General features: G+C 39.0%; 1 long non-coding RNA gene across 1 annotated transcript; it reads left to right on the forward strand.

Annotated features, from left to right (window-relative positions):
* The first annotated feature begins 2,299 nt into the window (after positions 1-2,299).
* Positions 2,300-6,957, forward strand: LOC132682773 (uncharacterized). The gene is made up of 2 exons (XR_009611853.1): positions 2,300-2,376; positions 6,813-6,957. It is a non-coding gene; the product is annotated as an uncharacterized LOC132682773 (long non-coding RNA).
* Positions 6,958-25,553: the final 18,596 nt, after the last annotated feature.

Raw genomic sequence — 25,553 nt, forward strand, 5'->3', positions numbered from 1 at the left:
GTAGGAGATGGTGTCTCATTGCAGTTTTGATTTGCATTTCCCAAACGATCAGTTATGTTGAGTATCTTTTCATGTGTCTGTTGGCCATCTGTATGTCTTTGGAAAAATGTCTATTCATGTTTTCTGCCCATTTCTTAATTGGATTATTCAGGTTTGGGGTGTTGAGTTGTTTATTTATATATTTTGGATACTAACCCTTTATCAGATATGTCATTTACAAATATCTTCTCCCATTCAGTAGGTTGCCTTTTAGTTTTGTTTCTTGTTTACTATGCTGAAACTTTTTATTTTGATGAAGCCCCAATAGTTTATTTTTGCTTTTATTTCCCTTGCCTCAGGAGACGTATCTTGGAATTAGAAATTGCTACAGCTGATGTCAAAGAAAAGTTACCGCCTGTGTTCTCTTCTAGAACTTTATGGTTTCCTGTCTCACATTTAGGTCTTTAATCCATTTTGAATTTATTTTTGTGTATGGTGTAAGAAAGTGGTTCCATTTCATTCGTTCACACATTGCTCTCCATATTCCCCAACAGCATTTGTTGAAGAGACTATCTTTTTCCCATTAGGTAGTCTTTCCTGTTTTGTGAAAGGTTAATTGACCATATTGTTGTGGGTTCATTTCTGGGTTCTCCATTATGTTCCATTGATCTATATGTCTATTTTTGTGCCAGCACAGCTGGGACAATATTGTTTTGATTACTACAGCTTTGTAATATAACTTGAGGTCCAGAATTGTGATGCCTCCAGCTTCACTTTTCTTTTTCAAGTTTGCATTAGCTATTCAGGATCTTTCATGGTTCCATACAGATTTGTTTGTTTTAGCTGTGTGAAAAATGCAATTGGTATTTTAATAGGAATTGCACTAAATGTGTAGATTGCTTTGGGTAATATAGACATTTTAATAATATCTATTCTTCTAATCCATGAACATGGAGTGTCTTTCCATTTCTTTGTGTCATCTTTAATTTCTTTTATCAGTGCTTTATAGTTTTCTGAATACAGATATTTTACCTCCTTTGATAGGTTTATTTCTAGGTATCTTATTGTTTTTGGTCTAATTATAAGTGGTATTGATTCCTTAATTTTGTTTTCTGCTGCTTTATTATTGGTGTATAGAAATGTAACATATTTCTGTACATTGATATTGTATCCTGTGACTTTACTGCATTTATCAGTTCTAACGGTTTTTTTGGTGGAATTTTTTGGGTTTTCTATAATATATAATATGTCATCTGCAAATAGTGAAAGTTTTACATTTTACTTGCCAATTGGGATGCCTTTTATTTCTTTGTTATGTCTGATTGATGTGGCTGTAACTTTCATTATATGTTAAATAACAGTGATGAGAGTGGACATCCTGTCTTGTTCCTGACCATGGAGGAAAGGTCTCAGTTTTTTCCCATTTAGGATATTAGTTGTGGGTTTTTCATGTATGGCCTTTATTATGTTGAGGTATGTTCCTTAAGTTTCATATTTTTAATTAAGTTTTCAAATTATGGACCTGAGCCTATGCATAGAAGAAAATAGGCTGAATCAAAAGAATTAAGGAGATAAGTAGCTGCTTTAGGAGGTGTGTATTTTTGGTTATTAAAGGTGCTCAAATGTAGAAAACTACTTGTGAGAGAATGTGTACATAGATGCATCATCTCTTAATATAAAGTTGTCTCAGGTTTTGCCCAATCAATGTCCAGGATTTAGACCAATCAGATTGGCAAATCCTCACTGCTTAGTGGGGGGCAGAGCAGCAGAAGCCTGGAGGAGGACTAGTTACTATTATTTCTCCTGCCACACACACACACACACACACACACACACACACACACACACACAAAACAATATTAGTAAATTTATCTTCCCTGGAAAAGAACTAGAAAACTGTTTGGCAATAAAGAGTAGGAACTTTAAAGATGCTCGTGTCATTTGATCTAACAATTTCACTTCCAGAGTATGAAAGATATAAATGGATGTTGTGAGAAAACTTTATATACAGAAATGCTCAGGGCGCCTGGGTGGCTCAGTTGGTTGAGTGTCTGATTTCAACTCAAGTCACAATCTCATGGTTCGTGGGTTCGAGCCCTGCATTGGGCTCTGTGCTGTCAGCTTGCTTTGGATCCTTTGTCCTGCCTCTCTCTGCCCCTCCTCCACTCATGCTCATGCTCTCTCTCTCTCTCTCTCAAAAATAAATAAACATTAAAAAAAAAAAGAATGCTCATCACAACATTATAATAGTAAAAAAGAAAAAAGTGTGGGATCTTTTCAACTTAGCAAATATTTACTGAACACCTGCTCTGTTACAGATATTTTGTAGGTGCTTGGGCTGTATCAATGAGCAAAAGAGTTTCCTGCTCTCAAGGAGTTTATGGTCCAACAGGGAAGGTAAAAGTAAATATAAATACAGTAAACAAATATTTATATAATAATATTTATATAATATTTATATAATGGTAGAAGGGAACAAATGCTATGGGGCAACCAAAAAGCAGAGAAAGCAGCCGATGTTGGAATGGGTGGCTGCAGAGTGACGAGGGTAGATCTCATTGAGGAGGCAGGATGTCCAAAGACTCGGTGATGCTGGTAGCTGTGCAGATATCTGGAGAGAAATAACAGTATGTAAACTAATAAGAATGCCTTAGTAGGAAGTGAAAATCTGATGAAATAGGATTTCTTTCATTAAAATAGGCAATGGTAACAATATAGTATTCAGTGAAATAAGCAGGGTATAAGTTGTATATTCAGTATTGCAGTTTTTCATTATGTACATGTGTATATATTCATTTATTCCATAAATATTTATTGAATACCTATTTATTTTATAAACATTTATAGAGCACTTACTATATTCCAGGCCCTATTCTAAGCATTTCCAAATATTAATGACATTGAATCTTCCAAACATTGTTATGAACAAGGACTATTTTGACCTCACGAATGGAAAAGATTCTAATTAATTAATTACCTAAGGTCACATTGTCAATGAAAGCAAACCGCAGTTTTGCTCTGAGTCTGTTTTCTTTTTTTTTTCTTTTTTCCCCCCTTTTTTAGTGTTTATTTATTTTTGAAGGAGAGAGATACAGAGCGTGAGCAGGGAGGGGCAGAGAGAGAGAGAGGGAGACACAGAATCCAAAGCAGGCTCCAGGCTCCGAGCTGTCAACACAGAGCCCAATGGAGGGCTCAAACCCATAAAATGTGAGATCATGACCTGAGCAGAAAAAGTCGGATGCTTAATCGACTCAGCCACCCAGCCGCCCCTGAGTCTGTTTTCTTAATCCATGTGATTCTGTCTCTTTGCTGGGCACTGTTTGCATGTTGGGGAGAGAGTAAGACACATAAATATATGCCTAGAAAAAGTTCTGGAAAGATACATGCCAGATGTTAATATTGATTTTTCTGTGTGGGTGGAATTATAGATAATACTCATTATTTTGCGTAGGTTTGTGCTTTTTTAAATTTTCTATAATAAAGATATTTAAAATTATGACTAGAATATTACATATATTTTAATAGTGTAATGCCTTTTACAGTACTTATGATGCTTATGATAATAAAAGCATAAACAGAGTTTGAAGGCAGAGCTGGAACAAGACTTTGGTCTCCCTTATTTAGTTAATTTTTTTCCATCCTTAGCTGTGTTTCTTTTACATAGTATATTAACATACTATGGTAGAGAGATGATTTTACTGGAAGCTAGACTCCAGTCCTACTTCTGACTCTAATAGCCTCTGCACCTTCAAACAAGTTGCTTAACCAGTCTGTGCTTCAGTTAACTCTTTTGTGAAATTAGAGAACTGGACTCTTCCGTATCTGGTCCCCTTTCATTTCTGACTTGCCTTGATTCTTTGTGAGTTTCACGTTCTTATCTTAACCAAAAGGCAAATTATTCTGAAGTAGACATTGGAATACCATTGGAATACCAATGTCTTTATTAGCTTGTAAAATGAATTATGTGGCATGTGGACAAAAACCTTGGAGGTCTGTATTATTAATTCATTTTCTTCATATAGCCAAGTTACTGTTTTGAAGATCAAAACAATAGGCAAATAGTAACAAATTGGTAATGTTTAACTTAATACATGGAAAGACACAGTAATCAGCCACTTTGTTGATTAAATTTGAAGTTACTATCACATGCATAGAGATACTGGAGGTTCCAATAGTTAGAAAATTTTGCAATATAGACTGACCAGCCTTGGAGTCTGAAGTTTGCTTGGTGAGTATGGAATCAGAGTAAGGTATTAGAAGAATCAAGCTGTCTAATGCCATCAGCGTAAGATAGTCTGAAACATCTATGGATCCACCTGGAGACTCAAAATCTGTTGCCTATAACTGCCATATGCCAGCCCCACCCATCCTTTCTAATGAGACTAGTTGTCCTTGAAATCTGTTGAAATGTTGAAGGCTCTCTCTTTTGGCGCATTGCCAAAGTTAGGCTCTGTCCCGACTGAGAAACCTATACCTTTTCTTCCTCTGTTTCCTGGCTGGGCCCAAACTTCTTTCTCTGGAGGATTGGCTTCTTTGGGTTACTTTGCATATCCGTTTCATCCAGGTTATAGTTTAACGCCCTAAAGGCTTTTTCTTTTTATCGATATCCTAGTTTTTGAAAGAGGGGAGCAATTCACCATTGACCTGCAAGTATTGGTAACACAATTTGCTCCTTTGGTCCTGTTTGGCTAGAAGAAGCAACTTTTCCTTAAAATCTCAGGCTGAGAATAAATTAAAGTTACCTGTGAAGCCACTAGAGCACCCAGGCACCTCTACAAAGCTGTTACTAGCAACTTTGCTGTCCAAGAAAAGAAGCACCAAATGCACCCGCAAATCAGCTTCATAATTCACAGATGGGCGTTATTAACAATGTGCACCATCTGGCAGCTTCCTCTTTTTGACTAATTTGTCTTGCTAACTAGGCTCAGTTATGGTCTATGCTGCTGAGGAAGTTCATGTGCTGTCAACATGTATATATAACAAATTTTAAGACTGCGCAACCTTCAAATCATTACTTTAGAAGTTTTTTTTTTTTTTTTTAAGTTTTCACCACCCAGCCCTAGGTTATTGCTGTGCTTTTATGTAAATATCCTCAGTTTTCTCATATATCCTATGTTGACGGGGAAATTTTAGAGGATTTTTCTTTTAATCAATATGGAGAAATATCTATGGAGCACATAGACAGTAAACAGTGGAAGGTTACAAAAGCCTCCACGTTCTAAAAACCCAACAAAATTATTATACCAATTATTGTCTGTTTTATAGTTTCAAACTCCGTTTCTTATATGAATTCTGTGGAATATCTAAGGTGGTCTATACATTTAACACTATTCTATGGTATTTCTATTCTGAAAATTGCTATCATTAATCTTCCATTTCTTCCTGCTCAATATCCTCTCTATTTTAACTAGGAAAGGGCAAATTACATCATTCCCTGGTATATAGTTGCTGTGGAATTGATTAAATACAGTTTCAATAACTTTTCCATTATAGCTAGACCTTGCACTTTTTATGAGAGATTATCTTGCCTATTAACAGATTGTCAGATCTTTTTAAGTTATAAGGGGCAGAAACTCCACTCAGACTAGCTAAGCAAAACAGTGGATTTTATTGATTCACCACCTGGGGGAAAAGAAAAGGAAATGGCGCCAGTTACGGCCAGATCCAGCATGCACGGATATTTTCAGAATCTCTTTCTCTTGACTGTTCAGCTCTTTCTGTCTCGGTGTGTTAGTCTCAATCCCTCCTGTTGCTTTTCAGCTTTCTTTTGCTGGAAACTTCAGGCCTGTAAGAAACCAGCTTAGCACCTTCGAAGATGGGAGTGAGCACCAACTCTTTTCCCCAGTGTCCATATTGCAGTCTCGGGAGAGGACTCCGTTGGGTTTTGGTTAGTCACTTACCACCAGTGAATGAATCCTGGAGATCACAATGGGGTTGTGTGCTCCCATGCCAATCTTTGGTTATTCTTTTGGCAGGAGGTGGGGGACTGGGTAGTATTTGTCAACAGAAAAAAGGGAAAGTGTGCATTCATGTTAAATAGGCAAACACAGTAGCTACCCTGGTTTACTATAGCATCTAAGAATAAAGTCATTTGCAGTATTATATTTAACTTTTCATTATGGTTAGCCAAACATTCTGGATCTTCTGGAACAATCCTGATTTTGAATACTCTCTCCCACCGAGTGGCCATGTGTTCAAAGTTTTGAATTGGAAAATTACATCATTCTGCTCTAAGGCATACAGTGATTGGCTCTCACAGCAGAACATTTTGATAGCTTTTTACATGACCATCTACATGTTTTTAAAAAAGCTTTAATTATTAATGGACTGGAGTATACATTCAAGGGGAACATAATCAACAAAAGGTTGTAAAAAATGTAGCCAAATACTCTTGTAAAAGAAAAAAAAATAATTTGAGGATTTTGGTAAGCCCTCAAACCTTGCCAGCAAATATCCTTTGCCATTTTGAACTTATGTAACTCTCAGTGCTGACACGTAAGCTACTGTTTTCTTGGCACTTTTCGTGAGTTCATTAATTATGCTTTGAAATTTTACTTTACAAACTATTACTTTTTAATGAGAGAGCTCATTATCTTGCAGTGGAAGTGCTTCCCTGCCAAGTGCTACCATTTCGTAGGAGGTAGGCAGACTTTAATTTAAGCGGCAGCACAAGGCTCCATTATGCTTTTCTGTTCACATTGGCCCCAGTCCTCTGTCCTTGCCCCTCCCTGCCAAAATAAACATTTCCCCCCACCAGGCGTACATTTTCAATCCTTGGAACTTAAGCAGCTATCAGGAGTCTACAAATTAATCTGTTCTGCCTTTGCTAACAGATGCTGCACTGGCACCGGGCACATGGGCTGAACTCAAGGGATTCGTAACATTAAGAGTAAGTGCGAAAACTATAAGCATTCGAAAGGCACTTATTTTGTTTAATTCACCAGGCCTTGGCATTTTATTAAAAAATGAAAGTACAAACCCCTTTCTCATTACCCCTCTCAAGTAATTTCTCCTTTATTGAAAAACAGGGCTCTTTTTAATAAGCCCCCCAATAAGCACAACAACCAGATGTGACCAGAAAAACTGCATGAAACCATACAAACTAATTATCATAAAATGCCACCAAACGCTTTAGGACCCAAGGGACTTTTTCTTAAGGTCACTGCCCACAGTACTGCTACAATACATGCATTGTGAGGATAGAGGGAGAACCACCAGACAGAGGAGAATAAGACGTGGAAACCGTGTGCCTTTCCAGGCAAGTTACTCAAGAGGCAGTGCCTGTGTGGCGGTGGAAAAGTGACAACGTGTTTTGGAAAGTAAATTTAAAGGACGAGAATACTTTTGCCACCTTAACGCCATAAAAGGGAGAAAGTACACAACGGGCTTTTAGGAATCATGAGAGAGTTGGGGCATGCAGTGTTCTGATTTAAAATCCTTTTAAAGACTGCCCATTTTTTCTTACTCTTTCTCATTTCCTGACAATAGAACAGAAAGCACTCCATGGTATGCAAGTGACACATCATTTTATGCATCCAAGTGCTTTCTTCGCTTAACCATCTTTTCCAGCAATTTAAATAAATCACAGAGATGGAATTAGATTTTCCTGAAGAGCTAGAGAAAGGCAGTGAGAGGCTGAGTCACAGTTAATTTCTACTGAGCTGATAGGAATCTCACTCCCTCCATTTAGGTGATACTCATGTAGTTTGGAGAGTAATGTCTGGCATCTTATCAGCCTACTATAAAGGCTGCTTAAGCTCCTGACTAATGAGTCTCTGAAATGTTTCTAATGAATGATGGGGGGAGGAGTATGAAGTGCCCTCATGTTTATTCATTTCCTCCTTGTAATGCTAGTTGATAGACTGACTAAAAGATTGAGCACTTAAATAATTAACTCATTTAAAATGTGAATTATATGCATGATTTGCCTGACATGCTACTTGCGAAGTGGAACACACACGAAAACCTCTGCACTGGTAGAGAAGAGAGCAAGTTATTTTAGGTCTGGTGACTCTGGGAAGGAACATTTAGTGAAAGGATGAGACATTAAAGGGAATGAAGAAGCAGAGGATCATAAACTCAATTTTCTTCCTCCAGGGCAGGGGTCTACAGTCTTTTTTAGTAAAGGGCCAGATACTAAATATTTTAGGCTCTGCAAACTATTTGGTCTCTGCTGTGTCTCCTCAGCTGTTCCAAAGCAGCACAAAAGCAGCCATAGACAGTATGTAAACGAATAGATGTGGTGGCATTATAGCAAAGCATCATTTATTGGCATTAAATCTGAATTTCATATAATATGAACTGTCACAAAATATTCTTCTCTTGACTTTTTCAATCAGCAAAAATGTAGAAGATTTGCTTAGCTCACAAGCAGGACAAACTGTCAGCGCCCCTGTGAGTGGTAGTTTACAGTCTCAGGCTGGAAGACTGAATTAGGTTTCTCCATTTAATTACGAAGTGACTGTGTCCAGGGCTTGAGGTAGGACATAGAGTTATAAAATTCTAGAATGTTAGATCCGAGTGGCCTTTAAAGATTGTCCGGTGCAACATGCTCACTTTAATGATCATCCTTAGCATTTCTAGTTCACCGTTCAGTATGGTAGAATATAGATATAATAGTATGGTACAAAGAGTATCGTATCGTCGATGATTTGGCTTGGTATAAGATCTGCTTTTTGGCTTTGCAAGTCCAATAACACTTGTCAGTACTTTAGATTTCCTTAGACTAGGTGAGGCTGGCTCATGGTAATTCCTCATGAGTAATTAACCTCTTAAAGCCCCTTTTCCTTTTGCAATATTACAAAGCCCAAGGATCTCATCTCAGAAAAGCTTTTTAAAAGCATAAAATAAAATGCACTTGCCAGTGATTGTTTATAATGACACAAATTATGTTAAAATACAGTTGTAAAATTACAAATGAATTGTGCTATGGTAATGGTTGTTTATTGTTTATGGTATGCTTGTTTTTAACTCAAAATAATAAGATTTAGTGAAGAAGGGATGAATACACATGATATTTTGCAAACAATGTTTCGTGTCACAATGTGATCTGAAAAGATTTGTAATTTATATTGGAAATGAAGCCTTAAGTCCTGTTAAAATCTCGTAACATAGTGAAGTATATTAACAAGAATGCTAATGTATTAGTTTTCAGTAAGAACTATAAATACGAAGGAGACCAAGTCTTCCTACTGTCTTTACTGTATTGTTCCTTCTATAGGCCAAATGCATAAGAAGTTAAAGCACAGGGAGGTTGCTTTATGAGCAGAGAAGTATATAGCAAAGGTGGTTTTGATTCAAGTAAATTGATTCCTCCACCCCCACAGTGGAGAGTCATGGAGAAAACAAGGTCTACTTGGCAGTGTCCTCCCCTGCAGAGTACTGGGCTAGATACTGCCAGTACTTCCTATGGTGGCAGCTTTGTTCTGTGTCCCTTTGAAACAGCGACTCTGAAGGACACATTCTTTATGTAACAGGCTTTTCTGTAGTTCATCTGCTGAGCAAGCTTCCCAATCATATGTGGAGTCCCTTAGTAGGTACCTTACATATGCTCCCAACAAGAACTCTTCCTGCATTACATTCCCAAAATGGCCATACACGCACACATACACTCACTCACACCCCTTCTATCTATACTATTAATACTTTTTTTTTTAAATTTTAGTTTTACATTTATTCATTTTTGAGAGACAGAGACAGAGCACAAGCGGGGGAGGGGCAGAGAGAGAGGGAGACACAGAATCCGAACCAGGCTCCAGGCTCTGAGCCATCAGCACAGAGCCCGACGTGGGGCTTGAACTCACGAGCTGTGAGATCATGACCTGAGCCGAAGTCGGACGCCCAACCGACTCAGCCACCCAGGCGCCCCTATACTATTAATACTATTGATACCCTGCCTCCCACACCACTTCTTAGCTCGACTGTATGGTATGCTTTGGCCGATGGGACATGAGCAAAATGACATAGCAGGGTCATGAAGAGCACTTGCACTTAGGGGTTTGCTCCTCTGTTCTTGAAACCTAGAAACCCTGCATGAGAAAGTCAGGGCTCACTGGCTTGGTGACCGAAGACACGTGGCTCATAACAACGTGACTCTTCTACGCCTTGCAGCTCCTTTCCAAATCCCGCAAGTGACGAGAAGAGATACCAGTTAAATATGTCCCAAATCTACAGGCTCTCGCAGCCAATGCATGGATTCCAGAGCAATAATAAATGTTTGCTGTTTCAAGCCTCCATATTGTATGATACATTGTTGTGAAGCAAAAGCCAACTGCTGACAGCACCATTCCCTTTGCCCTCCAACTCCATCCCTTTCCAGCACGCTGTCTTCAAAGCTTAAGGAGATGCCACTGTGCTCCAAAGGCACTCTGCTGAAGTACATTTCTTCCCAACCTTCGCCCACCATTCCTCAGTGTTACATTCTCCCACCGAGATCCTAGACAAGTTGGCTCAAGCACCCCAAATGTAACACAGATATCTTGTGGAAATAACTCACTGGTTTGATTCCAAAGGGTATCTCTTCTGTGACAAGGAAGGAGCATGACAGTATAATAAACTCATCTTTAGGGGCATTTGAATGTAGGATATATCGCAGAGAGAAGGCGAGGCTTTGAAAAAAGGAATAAACTGCTAGTGATAGAATTTTAGGAATCGGGTGCCTGGGTGGTTCAGTTGGTTAAGTGTCCACTGCTGATTTCAGCTCAGGTCCTGAGACTGAGCCCTGCCTCATGCTCTGAACTGGGCATAGAGCCTGCTTAAGATTCTCTGTCCCCCACTACCTCTGCCTTCCCCTCCTCTTTCTCTAAATAAATAGAAAGAAAGAAAGAAAGAAAGAAAGAAAGAAAGAAAGAAAGAAAGAAAGAAAGAGAAAGAATTTTAGGAATCAATTGAGATATTTATAGGCAAAATAGGTTTCCTAACACATTTTAAAATGAAATAAATGCATTTACTGAACTTATTATACCATATCTGTAGCCAGGGCTAGGACTAGGGTAAAGCCAGCAATGTTTGTAGGACACAAAATTTGAGAAGGTGTTTACTCTCAGGGCCCCCCAAGTGTACAGAGTGAATGCATCCCTAAATTTGGTGCCCCAGGTGCCCCAATCCCAGCCCTGTCTGCTCTGCAGCCTTCTGCAGAGCATTGTACTTACCAATATTTGCTCTCACTGTGGCAGGACACTGTTGGTTGTAACCGTAACAGCTATTTCTCTCCTTTTCTTTCTTTCTTTCTTTTTTTTTTTTTTTAATATTTATTCATTTTTAAGACATAGAAAGAGACAGAGCATGAGCAGGGGAGGGGCAGAGAGAGAGGGAGACACAGAATCTGAAGCAGGCCCCAGGTTCTGAGCTGTCAGCACAGAGCCCGACACAGGACACGAACCCACGGACCAAGAGATCATGACCTGAGCTGAAGTCAAACGCTTAACTGACTGAGTCACCCAGGCGCCCCTTTTCTTTTTTTTTCAGGGAGAGAAAGAGAGAGGCAAATGGAGAGGGAGACAGAATCTTCAGCAGGCTCCACGCTCAGCATGGAGCCCAACGTGGGGCTCAATCTCATGACCTCGAGATCATGATCTGAGCCAAAATCAAGAGTCAGATGCTTAACTGACTGAGCCATCCAGGTGCCCCTCTCCTTTTTGTTGTGCTGATACAGACTGAGTTTTGTGCAGGTGCCTTCACAGAGCTTTGTGTTTATGCATTAACGGGCTCCCAACCTACCCCAGGAGGCAATCAGGGTAAGTCTAAGGTATGCATCGTGCCCCACACCCCTTGCCAGTGATTGCTCTCCACGAGTGGGGTTTAATCTTAAAGAATGGGACCTGAGGAAAACCTGCTGTGGTGCTTCTGGGAAAGGTATCCTCCCTAATCAAAAGAAATGCACCGGAGGGAAGCCTCTGTTCCTTGCTAAACATGGTCTTCTTTGCAAATGCTGCCTAGGCCTGCTACAACCATTTACAACCGTGAGGGGTGGATCGCTGACATGCTGGAGATGGCAGATGAAAGCGATGTCAAGCACCCGGGTCCTTAATGACAAGGCTGAGTCACAGAATTAACCGCAAATGAGTGCTACCTCTGGACTCTTAAAATATGAGATAGAGTTTTAAGCCGCTTCTAGTCAATTTTCTGTTAATTGAAGCTGAAAGTGTATGTGATGCAACCGAATAGTCTGAATTTACAGAAAGAGAGCTTGCTGATGGGGGAGACTGCACTTCCTTCATGCTTTAATTAAACAGCGTACAAAATATCTCCTTTCATTTCAAGCATGGCTAAAGAAACAGCAAACAACTTATGAGACCTGAGATCTTATGAATCCATGTAATTTAATTTGTGGAGTGAGCTGTATAGCCACAGGCTACGTATTAATGAATGCAGAAAGGATTCTGCAACCTCTGGTTACAGAGATGGCATCTCAGGACACCAGGGTGAGAAACACAGGTACTAATAAGCAGAGTACCTCTGGTTTTTACTATGAGAACAAGAAGAGCAACCAAGAAAATTGGTGGAGAAAAAGGCTCACTTACTTTTAATCGACTGAGATACACATCAGTGATGATTTAGAAAAGTTGATGGACTGATGGCTACCTATCTATAGAAACAAACCAAGAGAAGACATGTCTTGCTCTGGAGACTTTATTATTTTTTTAATGATTATTTATTTTTGAGAGAGAGAAAGAGCACTAGTGGGAGAGGGGCAGAGAGAGAGAGAGAGAGAGAGAGAGAGGGAGAGGGACAGAGACAGAGGATCCATAGCCAGCTCTACGCTGACAGTAGAGAGCCCGATGCAGGGCTCGAACCCACGAACTGTGAGGTCATGACCTGAACTGAAATTGGACGCTCAACTGACTGAGCCACCCAGGTGCCCCATGGAGTCTTTATTTTTAAGAGAAATTAGAGGTATGAGAAGAAAACCATGACATCATAACTGTATAGGTTGTACAGGCTGGGCTTTTCTCCACAGCTCTATTCCATCTCTGCACTGGGAGTGTGAAACCAGAGAGGAAGTTACAAATGGGAGGGAAAAGAAGCTAGAGCACTGGTTGAGGGAAACACAAATCAGGAAAATCTGAAAACACGCAAAGCAAAATGATGCACTGGGACGAAGAGATGAGAGACGGAATTGATAAGAGAAGCCAGGGAGGGCAGCTGTGTTCACTGCCTACCTACCGTGTGCCACGTTGGTCATCACACCTGCTCATTTAATTTGCACAACAATCTTGCAAAGAAACTATTTTTACCTCCATTTTACAGATACGGAAACTCAGACAGTAAGCTTATGTGACTTGCTCATCTAGGTGATTGGGTTGGGATTCACATTCAGGTCCAGCCTGTCACACTCTGCCACAAATTAAAAGTCTTTGAATTTACAAGTGCAAGGCTGTAAGATGGGAAAAAAAAAAAAAATTAAGTCTGCCTTAGATATTCACATGTGGAACCCTTCAAGTTGTGAGTCAACGCAAGACCAAATGAGCTGACTGATCTAAGGCACTGGGAAAGCTAGGTGTCTGGCATGAAGTGCGGGGAGAGGGAAAGGTAGGTTTCTGGGAGATGCCAAATGGACATGAAGTGGTCTTGAGTGATGCGATTTCATTGGGAGGGGTTCTTCCATGAGGTAGGGAGATAGAACAACAGAAGAGGACACAAGACAAACTGGGACTGGGGGTATAGAGGTATGGTAAGCCAAGCTGTTTGCTCGGTGCCTGGAACTGTCCCACATGGTCAGTTGAAAGGGAAAGATAGGGAGACAGAGAAGTAATTGGTTGGGTTTGGCAGTGGTCCTGTGAGGCACCACGGTTTTTATCTGCAACATAGTCCTATTGGCTTCTCGTTGTCCCTAACAACAGTCCAGCTTTCTATCCAAGTTAGAATAGGCTTCCTAAGAGGGATGTATCCCAAGTGCCAGGAGAATATGCTTCTGCTTGGATTTTCTGGGTTAGTTCTTCCTGGGGAAGGTAGCCAGGAAGAGTTGCCACAAGTTACCAGATCAGGAGGAAGATGGCCATCAAAAGAAACCCCAGAGCATCAATCTCATATAACCTCTATTTGCCAGGTTTCACAGATACCTTACTTCCAGCATGTCCCAAACCAAGCTCATTTTCTTTTTTCTAACGCTGCTCTTTCTGTCTTTGTAACCACAGGTCATAACATCAAGACACTCATGCCAGAAACCATGGTATCATTCTAGACTCTTCCCTCTCCTCCTTTGACACATCCCGGGTCCCTCCAACTTCTCTCTTCAATCACCCTTTCCTCTGTTAACTCCTTCCACACACAGTTATCATTGCCCTGCACCAGATCCTCACCATACCATATCTGGATTCTTCTAGCTGTTCCTGCCCTTCTCATCCAGTCCCTTTTCAGTTCACTCCCCACACTGCCCAGAGTGAAGTTTCTACCATACTCCCTTGCTATGATTAGCTCTTGGTGAGTTACAGCATCAAGCACAAGCTCTTTGGCTACTCATTGTAGTACATGAGTCTCTCCAATAACTAGTGTTAAGTACTTCTTAGTCTTTGTCTCTTCCTATGATCTGTTTTGAGCTTTATTATTTAGCAATATCTAACAGTTTATAGTTCTCAGAACATACCATACTGGTTCATGCCTTAGGTATTTGTTCATGTCTGGATGTCTTTGTCATCTTTCACCACCTTGCTAACTCCTTAATCATCCTGTCCAGTACATTAGTCATCTTCTTCAGGAATCCTGAACCAAAGGTGAGGCTAAGTACCACCCCCTCCCCGCCCCCCTTCGCTTCTGTGCTCCAAATAGAGCCCTCATTAGATCCCTAATTTAACATATAGACATTTTCTGTCTAGGTATCTGCCTCCCTCAGAAGATCATAGAAGTCTAGATGGCAGGACCTTGAGACTTGCTTAGCTTTGTATGTTCAGTCATCTAAATAATAGACATAGTAGGCAGATAATAAATGTTTAATAAACCCAATGAAAATTCTCTTACATTGACCAAAGTTTGCTGTTTGCATTCATCACAGACACAGTCTCACATGCCATAAACGTACTTTGAGCTGGAGGGATACCCCTGGGCTGGTGGCCTGGGTAATACTTGTTACACTGTCCAATTAATAATACTTCTGTTTTTAAAGAAGCAGACAGAAGTGTTATTTTTAGAAATACTTTTTTAAAATTATGTAAACAAGATTTTGGAGACTAATGTCTAAATCATTGCAAGAGGATAAGGGTGTCTGTGTGGCTCATTTGGTTAAGCATCTGACTTTGGGTCAGGTCATCATCTCACAATTGAGGGGTTCGAGCCCCCTGTTGGGCTTCGTGCTGACAGCTCGGAGCCTGGAGCCTGCTTTTGATTGTGTCTACGTCTCTCTCTGCCCCAGCCCCCACCAAAGATAGATAAACATAAAAAAATTTTTTTTAATTAAATCATTACAAGAGGATATACTATAGTTATTTCTTTGCTGAATTACCATCTGCAAGTTAAATTCAACCATGAACCTCCAGGAAATGTCATTTTGAGATCGATGTATTGTATGTCCTTGTTTCTTTGTCCTGTTCACTTACAAAAACTAGTTTGAATCTTACCATATTGCAAGCTAAGTGCGGAGTCCATGGACTAGCTTGTGGATAAGACACACAAGAGCCCTCGTTAGTTTTAAGAGCTTATAGAGCGGATGACGTATAGCCATTATGCTTTCCTCGGTATCGAGGATAGTTGAAAAATTGATGTTTTTCTCTTACAAAAATAGACTTTTTGCAAACTATGATACTGGAAGAAATGAATTTTGTACAGTTTATACTGCAGGCATAGGTATAGGTGGGGGGTTTTCCCCCCTATTTTATGTGGAAGGATTGTCTTTTTGCTGATCTACATGGACACTTTCAATTGGTTTCTTAATAGGTGTCAAATTTTAAGAAATAACGATTATATACACAGAGTGTTGAGTGCCCCGAGTATGTGTGGACCCAATAGGTGTTGGTTGTTGACAGTGTGATATTTTACCTCTCCCATCACAATGAGTGGAAACGCGCCGGAGATAGGCCTCATTCCAGCCCTGCTCTGTATAGCTAATAAGGTTTGTGCTCTTAGAAGAGCCCAGGGTATTCTTTGGGCCTCAGTTTTCTCATCTGTGAAATGTAAGGGTTCAACTTTATAGTCTCGAAACCAAAGTTATATTTGGTACTGAACACTGCTAAAAGCTTTAATGCTTGGATGATAGATTTGTGATCACATTTACCTTTCTTTTCTACTTTTCTGTGGTTTCTGTTCTTCTCAGTATTTTTTACTGGCTTGTTCTAGAAAATGAAAATAATGTATGGAATTACACTGCCTCTAAAACAACTAAATAGCATTATTTAAGTATCCGTTATACATACCACGATACCAGTAAGTAAATTATCTCATTTAGTTATTACATCTGCACTGAGAGTTAATTATCTCTACTTATGATAAGGAACCTAAGGGCAGAGAGATGAAATAGCTTTCCCAATGCAACTAGTTAAGTTAGAGAATCAAGATGCTAAGCTCTACATACACATTCCTAGTAGGCCATGCTGCTTCTGTTTATAATATTTTAATATACAAGGAATTTGGGAATAAAAAAAAAAAGATTGGTCTAAGGAAGTTAGCCTGACCTAGGGACAATGCTAATATAGGCTGTGATTAAAATGCTTTAGGGTATTTTCTGTTTTCTAGTGGTTGAATTTTAAACTTTACCAATGTCATAGCTGGCTGAAAGTACGCTCACCATCTGTTGTTAAAATCTCCAATCTTCTGGCTGTCCTTTTCAAATAGAGTAGTGTATGCACGTCTCCTCCTTAGTGATGTATGCTGTGCTTTCTATGAGCCACCGATCCGCCATCAATCCAGCTTCTCTACTAGCTGTTACCCAGCATCAGTGACAGATTTCAAGCAAAACTCTGCAGACTTGGCCTACAACCAATTCACGCTGCCTGACTTTAATTGCTTCTTAATCCTTTCATTAATCTCTTGTTGATCCTCTAACACAGACTGCACAAGAGCTATTCCAAACCTTCGCTCACTTTCAATTCAGGGTCCCATCCCTCCCTCTCATTTTGAAGTGGACAGCTTCCCTTCTTTATCAAGAAGTTAGAGACTATGGGAGCCTTTTTTTTTTTTTTTTCTTTTTTTACAGTTGAGCATAAGAAGAGCTTTTCTTTCGAGCTAATGCTTCCACTTGAGTCCCAGGTGCCATGGCTTAATCACCTCTCCCTCCAGCATCATTAATCTTTTTTTCTCTTACTTCGACCATGTTGAAATATACATTCCTTAACCCTACACTCTGCATCACTCAACTTTCGTTAAACATCTTCCTTTAATTTCTGAAGCTGTTCTATTTATCTATATTCAGCATCTCCAAATTTGCATTATCTATCCCCTCTCCATTTCCTTAAAATATTTATTTTGAAGCTCCATAGTCCAGTGAAGCTGCTCTCTCAACAGAGCCCAGGGCCCATTTTTCATTTTCTTAAGAAATATAATGACTGTTTTATAGTTCTTTTTGACATCTCTTTAAGTACTTGATTTTTAATCTCTTTGTCATGATTTTTTTCCTCATTTCTAAGACCTTTTCATGACTCTTCTGGCTCCCCCGTGGCTCTTCTTTCCAGCTTCTATATGTTCTTCTGTTACATGATGTTTCATTTCATAATGAGTCTCTGAAATATCTGACAACAAACTCGTATCTCTTCTAAGTTCCAATCCTCGGTATTTAGATATTCTATTAGTTTTAGTGCTCACTCTAAAATAATTTTTGTTTCCTCCATCATTTTTTGCTCTTTTCATCATGTCTTGAGTGATAGAAATAGTACTGCCAGTGCCCCATTTATCCAAGTTTCTCTTCACCTGAATCCACGCAATTATCATCTAGCTGTATTAGTTTTCTATGCTATATAATAACTTACCACACATTTAGCAGCTTAAAATACATTTATTATGTCGTATTTTCTCTTGGTCAGGATTCTAAGCATGGCTTAGCTGGGTCCTCTGCTTAGGGTCTTATGAGACTACAGTAAAGATACTAGCTGAGAATGAGGTCCTGTGTGAAGTCTCAACTGGGAAATGATCCATTTCTAAGCTCCCACAAGTTGTTGGTAGAATTATTTTCCTTTTTTTTTTCTTTTTTTTGTTTGTGGAGAAGAGGTGTGTAGCTTTAGAACCAAGGGTGGCTTGCTTCTTCAGTGCTGTTGTGAGATCAAAATTGATAGGAGATCTGCTGCCTATCTGACTATCTATGTTAAACAAGAGAGTGGTAGCCAATCACTCTTACCATGTTTTTTGTTTTGTTTTTGTTTTCATTTTGTTGTTGTTGTTGTTTGTTTTTTGGCTACAGGCAAGTCATAGGTCCTGCCTACAGTCAAAGGAGAGGGATGATACCCAGCATAACGCCAAGGGGCTATCTTAGAATTTTGCCTATTTTCTACAGGACTCAGGCAAGGGAAAGAAGTGCCTCTTATCCATGCTTCTGGAACAATTTTGGAGCCAAATTGCATAAGCATATAAAATGCACAAAAGACACTTTAGTTAACTACTAAATCCCTGAGATTCCAGGGAAGGAATCAAATTGGGTTTAGAAAACAGATAAGATGGGTCAAACAGCTGCCATTAACATCTTCCCCAGATGGTCTAAGTCAGTGCTTAAGCTACCTGTGGTAATAGATCAAGATTTTTATTTGTGTGTTTCTGTGTTTGTTTGTAACATATCCAATCTATTACCAGAATTTTTGTAAAAGTAAATATGTGTGTGTGTGTGTGTGTGTGTGTGTATAGAAAATGAAATAAAAAAGAAAACAAAAAACATATAAAATGTGAGTCCAAATTTTTAATTATAGATAAAACAGACATAAAATCACTCTGTTAAATTTCTATAAAAGTTTCTAAATGCTTATTTTTAATATCCTTTTGTTTGTTTGTTTTTTATCTCAAGGACACATGACTGTTTGAGGAACAGCATTGTCTACAGTCCATACTCTGAGCAGGACTGATTTAATGCACTCCCACAGCATAAATTCTCCTGGGTATACATTAATTCCCTTTTCTAGATTCAAGTGTAGATCTCTTCTCTGAGCATTTTTGTTTATTTATTCACAAATGAATTACTGAGCACTTACTGTTGGTCAGGCACCATGCAGCATGAGACAAAATGCTAGCTAAATTGATGGCTTCTCTTTACACATCTTTACTTTAGGATTCAAATGATCTCAAACACAGCATGCACGAACTTTGAAGAGTAAACTTACCATCTTCCCTGTCGCCTGCTACCCCTACTGTGTCTTCTAGTTTCACAGAAACTGTGAAAAAGAAACCAGATTACTTACTTCCAGATACAGATTTAAAATGCACTGTGAAAAATTCTGCCAATAAATCTCTTTCTACAGAAAAACTAAGATCAGAAAAAAAAGAAAATAAATTGATGATTTACCCATAGAAGATGAAATCTTGGAACAGTTATTCAAGAACACAAAATCAGAGTTAGAAATTGGAGTGAAAGTTCAAAAATAAGAGGAAGATGTCAATATTAGAAAAAGGCCAAGATTGGGTATAGAAACAAATGGCACCTTGACTGATGAAGCAATGCCACGGGTAACAGAATATCTCATGAAAATGAAATTGGGTAGAAACATAAGCTCAAGAAAGATTCACTATGGTCCACTGAAGAAGAACTATCTATCAAAGATAGACGTCGGGATGATGGTGGTATGCTTCCAAGTAAGGTGTTACTGACTGAATTTAGATCACTGGTGGTTAGTAACTTTACCTCCAGAAATGCATCCAGTGTAAACAGTGATTATGGTCAACTAAAGAATTTCAAGGATTTCAAAACGGTAACATTTCCTGAGTAGGAAAACATTCACACATCATTGGAGGATCAGATCTAATAGCTCATCATGCTTGGAAGAATATAGAATTGGAAGAATGGTTAAGGCAGGAAATAAGGTACAGAATCAACATGCAAAAGAAGAGTCTCTTGGTGATGATCTCTTTAGATACAATCCTAATGTAAAGAGGAGAAAATAGCTAAGGATTTTATAAAGAAGCCACAGACAAACATTTCCCATCAAGCATTTGTGTCCATTTCCTCTGGGATACATGAATAAAGTATATAGAAGAGATTTAAATTACAAATTTTTTCTGGCCTAAATTTGTTGAATAAAATGCACAAAACTCCAAAAAAAAAAAAAAAAAGTCCCCAAACAAGAGACTAGAGTGCTGTTCTCTCTCCTTGCTCTCACTCTTTATATCTAGCCTTCAGTCCTTGTCAGTTCTCCCGCTGACACTCCTCCATTCCACCCAGCTGTCTGGGCCACCACCTCTTCTCTGGCTCTTTTAATCTACTTTGACCCTCCTCCAGTTCGGCCTCACACTTCTTTCTAAACACAGATTGATTGTCTCTCTTTCTTTGTAAACTCTTTGGTAGCTCCCGTCACCTCCCTGGAAAGTCCTGGTTCCTCTAACTTGTGCTGGTTCCTGCTGCTCTCCACAACCTGGTTTGTGCTTTCCACTTCCATCCACAAATTGCCAAAGTCAGAATTTTACTTATTTACTCTTTACTCCCTCATGTTTTCTTTCCAAAATTTCAAATGTATCTATTGACATGTATCTCCAGTACTCCTACATTGGTTCAGACACCCAACATTTCCCATTGGGACCAGTGCTCTCCTTGACATCATTCTCGCTTCTCTTCATTCAGCTGCCACAGTACATTCAAGAGGATCTTTCTTTTTCTTTTAATTTTTTAAATGTTTATTTATTTTTGAGAGAGAGAGGCAGAGTGAGAGCAGGGGAGGGGCAGAGAGGGAGGGAGACACAGAATCTAAAGCAGGCTCAGGCTGTAAGCTGTCAGCACAGAGCCCAACATGGGGCCTGAACTCCTGAACCATGAGATCATGACCTGAACCAAAGTTGGACGCTCCACCGACTGAGCCACCCAGGTGGCCCTAAAGAAGATCTTTCTAAACTCTAAATCTCATTATGTCATTGCTTTGCTTAGGACCCCTCCTCAGAGGCTCCTAACAGCTTACCTACCAAAAGACCTGAAAATCTATCAAGGTCTATTTTTTTTTTTTTAATAGACTGATTCCTGATTACATCTTCTTCTCTTGCCTGACTTCCTCTCTGAAACTTTATTCCAACCACATTGAGTTATTTCAATACCTAGGATTTTCCATGCTGTTTCTTGCGTCAGTTTTGTATGTTTGCTGAATTTCCTCCCTGACACATCTTTCACTTGATCCTTTATTTGAGTACTTCTTGTGGCCTCAACATTGGATCAGGGTTTTTGTTTGTTTGTTTGTTTGTTTGTTGTGTTTTTGTTTTTTTCCAGGAAAACTTCCATGGTGCATCCCCAGTCCCTGTTGGTGTCTGCCTTTATGGTGCAGCACTGTCAAATTTGGCTGTAATACAGAAAGGAAATGGCTGGAATATTTTCCATCATTTGACTGTGAATACTTGAATTTAGAAATTCCATCACATTTTCACTGACATTTTGAAATGGATATATGAAAGGATTCTAGAGAATGGGTTTTTACGCATGTTTTGGGGGCAAGCTCAGCCCCCTTTAATGAGGTCAAATTGATCTGTCCTTCTCCAGTTCTTGCTGTCACCACCCTGGTTCAAGATCTCATCATGGCATATATGGAGTATCACTACAGCCTTCTCCTCACTTTTTGGGAATCCATTTAAATGCCTTTTCGGAGCCTTTAACTATGCATTCAGAGATAATAAATATTTGGTTAAAGGCATTTCATTTTTCAACCAAAAAATTTTTTTGAGTACCTACTCTGTGCCAGTCACTCTTCTTGATACTTGGGCCACATCAGTCGGAAACAAAATAGAAACGAAACAAAACGTAGTCTTGGGAACTTGCGTTTATTTTATTACATTTTTGGTGATGACATTTGTTTTAACCACTGAAATGTATCTACAGCTCGAATTATATAGATGTAGTTGCATATTACAAGTAAAGAAAGCCATGGCTCCTTATGCATTTGCAAATGTTGCATCCATTACCCTATATCGGTTATATATCACACCACAGTGTATTTATTACTGTGCAGTAAACCATCTCAATCTCAGTGCCTCAAAAGAATACACTTGTATTATTTCTCATGAGTCTGTGAGTCAGCTTGACAGTTCTGCTGATCTGGACCAGGCTCAGCTGCTCTCAGCTGGGTTAGCTCACACATCTGTGGAAATCTGGCGGATCAGCTAGAGGCTGCTTCATCTAAAATAGTCTTACTCATGTCTGGCTGTGTGCTGGTTGCTGGTTGGGGTGATGAAAATGACCAGGCCAGATATGTCTCACCATCTAGCCATCTAGCTTGGGTTTGTTCACATTCTGGTTACAAGGTCCCAGGAGAGAGAACAGAATAGATCAGGCCTCTTGGAACCTTAGGTCAGAACTGGCACATGGACTCATCTGTTGGCCAGAATAAGTTATAAGGCTAGTCCAGGTTCAAGGGTAGAGGAATGGATTCTACCTTCGGAAGGAGGAAACGGTCACATTGCAAAGTGGGTGAAGGATTGAGGACATTTTGGCAATCAATCTACAACAGTTTCCTTCTTTGCAGATTCAGTCCGTGATAGAATGCTTAGAGAGGTTTTTGCTTGCCAGTCATTGTACACAATTAGCTTATTTCTGTATGTGGTTCAGAACTTCCTGTGATACATAAAACTAAAATGTTAAACCCTTAAGTTTTTGTGAGCTTCTTGAGGACAAGGAACATACCTAATTCATCTCATCTTCTGTGGGACATAGCACAGCACATTGCACAGAATAGACTCTCAAAATACTTGCTGAATCAGTTATTCACGAAATCAGTCATATGAACCTGCAATAAAGAGTAGGAGAGTGCCCTAGTGAGATGTCCCTTCACATATACTTGACTTAAATGGAACATGAAAGCACTAATTCAAAGTACTTTCCCAATATTATTTGGCTAGCTAAAATACTTTCCTATTTGATGGGGGGAAAGAGCTGAAATCCATTATTTTTGACTCACCCACAGTCATGTGATACTTCTGAGAAGAGATAAGGATTGATTTCTTCAGATAGTTAAAGTGCTGGCTAACAACAACAACAACAACAACAACAACAACAACAACAACAACACAACCAGGAAGGGAAGAGGAGAGATCAGATGTCCTGCCATATGCCACAGTGAAGTTAAACTGGGTAGAGCTAAAGCCCTATCATCCTGTGTTTGGGGGAAGTAGGAAGGTGTGGTTAAAAAAAAAAAGTCTATCAAACTCTTGCCTTAGCTGAGCCAAGGCTAATGAGGTTAATAAAGAGTGAAATAAAGCTTCCAGGGAAAGCATCTAAATTACTCCCAGGAGACCCTATCTGGAGATAAGGTCCATGTAAAAGATAAAATACAGGTAAATTATAAAGGCAAACTATCCTCATTCATAGTGTTTGAGAGATATGTTACTGCTAGAAAGCTCTGATATTAATAACAGAGTTTTTATTTTTGTTTTTGTTTTTTTTCATTTTCCCTCCAGGATGTCTCATATAACTATATGATGCTGAGAGAAGATGGGGACAAAAATAAAAGAAGAAGAAGAAAGTTCCTTAGCTTTAAGAATTTGCATTTTGGGGGCACCTGGTGACTAAGAGTTGGTTAACCATCTAACTCTTGATTTTGGCTCAGGTCATAATCTTACAGTCTGTGAGACTGAGCCCTGCATTGGGCTCTGTGCTGACAGCGTGGAGCCAGCTTGGGGTTTTCTGTCTCCTCTTTCTCTGCCCCTCTCCTGCTTGTTCTCTCTCTCTCTCTCTCTCTCTCTCTCTCTCTCAAAATAAACGTTAAAAAACCACAAAAAACCTTATTTAAAAAAATTGCTTTTTGCATTTGTAAATGTAATTCTGTCAACTTTTAAGAGTTGGAAGGAAATGAGATAGATATATGTTTTTAAAAATGACTTTAGAAAAATTGGAAAGAGGAGTTAGATTTTCATTTATTAAAGAATATTCTGTTTTCTTTAGGATAGACTATATTATTTCATATGATATTTACTTTTGAAAGGAAGTTTGGAATTGTTTAAGTGAAATTTGAATTTTAAGACTTTGTTTTAAATAAAACTAACACCAAAGTATACTCAAAAAGGAGAATAGAATCTCTGTTAAGGGTCATGTAGTATAATTACTACAGAGTACTAATTTAATCACAATAGCCTGTAACATATATGGAATAAAGTAATAATATTGATGTAAACTATTATATTAAGGAAAGTTCATCTTTTTTGAATAACATGGGCAGTCAGGTTTAAGTCTTACAACCCCAAATTTGTATTTTGCTCAAGCAATCCGGATCTTATTACATTAGGCAAACACTATTCAGGAGAACAGTGGATCATGTAAATACCTTTAATATTATTCATGAATTTTACTTCCACAGTAGGTTGGAAATATGCTACAGATATTCTCTTATGAATGACCTTATTTAACTTCTGATATTGCATTTCTGACTTTTCTCATAACAATTTAAAGAGGCTCTGATTTACCTTCCTGCTACAGATTTAGTGTTCTTTTGTCTCTACATTTTACTCCAGTTTTCTGAACAGTTTCGCCTCTTTGTTTACCTTCCTTTTTTTTTCTTCATCCTTACAGGTCTCTTGGCACTAGTTCATATCAACAGTCAGGATTATAGGCCTATGTTAATAAGTTTGGCTTTAGACAACACACGTTTTGTGTGTGTGTGTGTGTGTGTGTGTGTGTGTGTGTGTGTGTGAATCAGCCTGTAATTTATGACTACTTCATAGAAATGAGACCAATGAACTCTTGTGCTACAGGACAGCTTTGATAAGCACACTGCTCCTGTCATGTGGCGTCTTTTGGGTGTATTGTAATCTCAGAAGAATGAAAAGAAATATACAACATCAAAAACTAGACAAAACACCTTTGGTACTTCTATATTAACATATTTCTTAATCTCCATAAATAATTTTTCCACTTTAATAAAATAATTTTGAGTTAAGCTGAACATCCTTAGGAAATGGGGTCAGGAATGGGGTAAAGACCAAAAACAATTAATGAAATTTATTTCCCTTTATTGTTCAGTTACCTTCAATCACATTAACTCATGCTCTTTATTCATTCAGTTATTCAATAAATATTTATTGGGTACTGATAGAGCAGTGAACAAAACAAAAGTGTTGATCTCTTGGAGTTTCTATTTTTAGTTGAGACAGGAAAGAATTAGAAAGTTGACTAGACTAGGTGCTAATAAATGCTAGAACGAAAAGTAAACCAGGAGAAAGGCACCCAATGACAGGTAGAATTTTAGGTATTTCGTTCGGTTGCATCATCACTGGCAGGTGATTTTTTGATCCAAGCCCTATGTGAAATAAACAAGTGAATAGTGTGAATCTCTGAAGGAAAGAGTTTACCTCACAAAGATGTTTGCTGGGTGTGTTAAAGACAAGGGGAGAGGGCCAGTTCAACTGCAGGGAATGAGTGATGGGAAAGTGGGAGATGAGGTCAGGCAGGTGGGTGTGGGGGTTGGTGTAGACACTGTAGAGAGTGGTAGTGGGGGCAATCATGCTTAGCCCTCTGGGCCGAGGAAAAAGTTCAGGATTTTGCTGAATAA

Source organism: Panthera onca, chromosome C2 (genome assembly GCF_046562875.1).
Source record: "Panthera onca isolate mPanOnc1 chromosome C2, mPanOnc1 haplotype 2, whole genome shotgun sequence".
Taxonomy (NCBI): Eukaryota; Metazoa; Chordata; class Mammalia; order Carnivora; family Felidae; genus Panthera; species Panthera onca.